The sequence below is a fragment of the Triticum dicoccoides genome, chromosome 6A, assembly GCF_002162155.2.
Source record: "Triticum dicoccoides isolate Atlit2015 ecotype Zavitan chromosome 6A, WEW_v2.0, whole genome shotgun sequence".
Classification (NCBI taxonomy): domain Eukaryota; kingdom Viridiplantae; phylum Streptophyta; class Magnoliopsida; order Poales; family Poaceae; genus Triticum; species Triticum dicoccoides.
The window spans coordinates 263,129,150-263,132,793 of NC_041390.1; positions in this window are offsets into that span (position 1 = coordinate 263,129,150).

Below are 3,644 nucleotides of genomic sequence, written 5' to 3' on the forward strand. Positions count from 1 at the left end.
GATCTCCTCTCTCCCTAACCCTAAAAATCCCCTCGCGCCGCCGCCGGACACGTCCGTCCTGGGCGGACGAAGCCGCGTCGCCGCTCCGCACCAGTGGCAAGTCGCCACGTGGCACCGCCACCCTCCTCCGCCGCGAGGACCGCTCGGCCCGACTCGCCCCCGCGGCCCACTCCCTCCGTTGTCGTGTGCCTTCGTCTCTTCCTCACCCGCAACGCCGCGCGCCGCCCTTCGTCGGCCAGCGCCGCCGCGACCCATCGCCGGCCACTGCCACCTCGTCCGGTCACCTCCTCGCCGTGCCACCTCGACGCCGGCGCTCGCCGCTCCGCCGCCCAGGTCGCAGCGCCAGCGACCGCGCCCGACGCCGCCGCCCTCCTCTCCGTCGCCGGCGCACCCCGGCGACCTCTAACCACCGGATCTGGCGCCAAGATCCTCCGTCCATCCTCAGTTCGCGTGCTCCGGTGAACAGTACCGCCAGATCTGGAAAACCCTAGATCCATTAGGGTTGACTTCCCCCCCTCTTCTAGTAAATTTTGCATACTTTGACGCATCGTAACTTTGCATCCGTAACTGTGTTGTGGGAATATAGCATATCAAAATGTTCATCTCAGAGAGTACATCATTTCGTTCCATTGCATCATTTTCATTTGAGGTCATCTTGATGCCCTCAATGCTGTTGGAAGAGTGATACTTGAGATATTTGTCAGATCTGCTACTCCATTTAGATATTTGTCATTTTTGCCATGATTATTGTGTGCATGTTATGCCCATGAGCTCTACATATGTTTTGTTAAGGGTTTTTCCATCTTTCCAGAGGTGCAACCCATGTATTTTTGTGATGTGTGTGGTGACTAGCACAAGCTTGCAAAGTGAGGCACTTGGTAATGCTGATTTCAGGGACTTAGCATTTCCACTAAGTCCTTGAGCTGTTTATTTCATATGGCCATATGTTCATGTTGTTTCCTAGTGATCCGTGCCTCTTTTGAGGATGATTAGTAAGGATGTTTTGTTAATCTTGTAGTGCTCTATCCATCCATGTCTTTGTTTTCAATTATGGAGCACCCTAGCTTGAGTCAATCCAGCTCTACTTTTGTTACTTTGTGAATCTGGGCAGATTGTCTACTTGTTAGCGATTTTGCCGATGATGTTGTAGTTGATCCGTGCATGCTATGCTATTGTTCTTGCCATGTCTAGATTGTATTTTGTGTATTCTTGATGGGTGTATGCTTAGTTTGTCATTACTTTCTCCGTAGTGAGCTCATCGAAGTTTCACTAAGTCTGAGAACTGATTACATGCCTACTTGATATCTGTTTTCAGCATGCTCCAGTTTTCACTAAGTCTGAGAACTGATTATGTTTTTGCCATGTTCACATGCTTGCAATTGTATTTTCTGATCCCTTTTGGCTCAAGGTCACTAAGGGACTTTTGTTAAGCTCTTTGAGTAGCTCCATGCCATGCTTTACTTTGCCATGTTCAGGTCCTGCAGCATGTAGTTTTGATGCTCCGAAGAGTGCTACCTGATCTGAAATTCCAGACAAGTGTTAATTTCACTAAGTCTGAAATCTGTTTGCCATATGCATTTTTGCCATGCTTGTTTGAACCTGTTAATGGATGAATTGGCCGTAGCTCAGTGCTAGACTTTTGTTAAGCATCATGAATGCATCCCTGCCATGTATTTTGTTGTCATGTTTGGGTGCTGTAGCTTGTTCATCTCATTGCATTTAGATGGCTACTTGCTGTAAATCACAGACCGGTGTCATATTTGAATAGCTTGCCATTTCCAAACCGTAACTCCGATTCCGGCGTTCTTTATATCGTTTTCAAGCGATTTCATCTCATATTTCCAGTGGCACACTTGGATTCCCAAGTTGAGGCCAGGTTCATGCATCCCTTGTCAAATCTTGCATATGCATCCCGCATCGCATCCCGCATAGCATACCATCTTCGCATCATATTGTTTGAGCTTTGCCTGTGGTTGATTGTGTTCCGTTTGCTTGTTTGTATTGTTTGGGTAGAGCTGGGAGATGAGCTCGCTAACGAGGAGCCTGTTGAGTTTGCTTTCGAGGATCCAGTCAACTCTGACCACTTTGCAGGCAAGATGATCATACCCTCGAAATCACTACTATCTTTGCTATGCTAGATTGCTCGCTCTTTTGCTATGCCAATGCTACGATGCCTACCATTTGCCTTCAAGCCTCCCAAATTGCGATGTCAAACCTCTAACCCACCATGTCCTAGTAAACCGTTGATTGGCTATGTTACCACTTTGCTCAGCCCCTCTTATAGCATTGCTAGTTGCACGTGAAGATTGGAGACCGTTCCTTGTTGGAACCCTATTTACTTGTTGGGATATCATTATATTGCCATGTTATCTTAATGCATCTATGTACTTGGTAAAGGGTGGAAGGCTCGGCCTCTCGCCTAGTGTTTTGTTCCACTCTTGCCGCCCTAGTTTCTGTCATATCGGTGTTATGTTCCCGGATTTTGCGTTCCTTACGCGGTTGGGTTATAATGGGAACCCCTTGATAGTTCGCCTTGATTAAAGCTTTTCCAGCAATGCCCAACCTTGGTCTTACCATTTGCCACCTAGCCTCTTTGCCCTTGGGTTTCCGGAGCCCGAAGGTCATCTTATTTTAGCCCCCCCGGGCCAGTGCTCCTCTGCGTGTTGGTCCAACCGAGTGATGTCCGGGGCTACCAGGGGCAACTCTGGGCTGGCCTACCCGACGTCTTGCTCATCCGGTGTGCCCTGAGAACGAGATATGTGCAGCTCCTATCGGGGTTTGTCGGCACATCTGGGTGGTGTTGCTGGTCTTGTTTTAACCTGTCGAAGTGTCTTGAAGAACCGAGGTACCGAGTCTGATCGGAACGTCTCGGGAGGAGGTCTATTCCTTCGTTGACCGTGAGAGCTTGTCATGGGCTAAGTTGGGACTCCCCTGCAGGGATTTGAACTTTCGAAAGCCGTGCCCGCGGTTATGGGCAGATGGGAATTTGTTAATGTCCGGTTGTAGATAACTTGAACCTTAACCTATTTAAAATGAATCAATTGAGTGTGTTACCGTGATGGCCTCTTCTCGGCGGAGTCCGGGAAGTGGACACGGTGTTGGAGTAATGTCTGCGCAGGTTGTTCTCTAGTTTCTCGCTCGCGCTTTGCCTCCTCTTCTCGCTCTCTTTTGCGAACAGGATAGCCACCATATTTGGTAGTCGCTTGCTGCAGCTCCACATATTTACCTTGCCTTACCTATAAGCTTAAATAGTCTTGATCGCGAGGGTGTGAGATTGCTGAGTCCCTGTGGCTCATAGATTACTATTACACCAGATGCAGGGCTTGATGATTCCGCTCCAGGTGACGCGCTTGAGCTCAAGTGGGAGTTCGACGAGGACTCTCAATGTTACTATGTTTCCTTTCCTGATGATTAGTAGTGGTGCCCAGTTGGGGGTGATTGGGACCGTGTCGTAGGTTGGGTTATCTTTATTTTGGCGCCGTAGTCGGGCCATGAGTGTTTGAATGATGTAATGTTATTTATGTACCTTGATTGACGTGGCGAGTGTAAGCCAACTATGTTATCTCCCCTTTTATTATTTATATTACATGGGATGTTGTGAAGATTGCCTAACTTGCGACATATGCCTTCAATGCGATTATGCC